The sequence below is a fragment of the Arachis duranensis genome, chromosome 9 (genome assembly GCF_000817695.3).
Source record: "Arachis duranensis cultivar V14167 chromosome 9, aradu.V14167.gnm2.J7QH, whole genome shotgun sequence".
Classification (NCBI taxonomy): Eukaryota; Viridiplantae; Streptophyta; class Magnoliopsida; order Fabales; family Fabaceae; genus Arachis; species Arachis duranensis.
In genome coordinates, this window is record NC_029780.3 from 115,358,225 (window position 1) to 115,358,610 (window position 386).

The following is a 386-nucleotide window of genomic DNA, read 5'->3' on the forward strand; positions in this document are numbered from 1 at the left end:
TTGAGTTGAATGCTAGAAATAATGTTTCTTTATTCATCTGTACTTCTGACAGTAGCATGCTTTTTTTTGAATATTTGTGGGTGAAACTGTAAATTCCATATTAAATTTCTCCAGCTGTTACATTGATATGATACATTTGTTCTTTATATCTGTGTTAAATCCCAGATTGTATTTCATTCTCTTAGCACCCTCTATATAACTTGCATCTGGAGTTGTCATTGTTTCTACATCATATGATGCACCTGGATTGGAACTTTGTGCATGTTCTTTGATAATACTGTGGATTCTCTCTTGTGGGGAACCAGAGTTATAGGATATGGTTTTCCCTACCTGGTATTAACTATTATCTCTTGTTTCTTGTGTTTCTTCTATTGAAGAAATTGCCT

General features: G+C 33.4%; 1 protein-coding gene across 1 annotated transcript in view; it reads left to right on the forward strand.

Annotated features, from left to right (window-relative positions):
• LOC107467648 (callose synthase 9) overlaps positions 1-386 on the forward strand; it is a 27,287-nt gene that overhangs the window by 16,132 nt on the left and 10,769 nt on the right. The gene's annotated exons all lie outside the window — the stretch shown is intronic.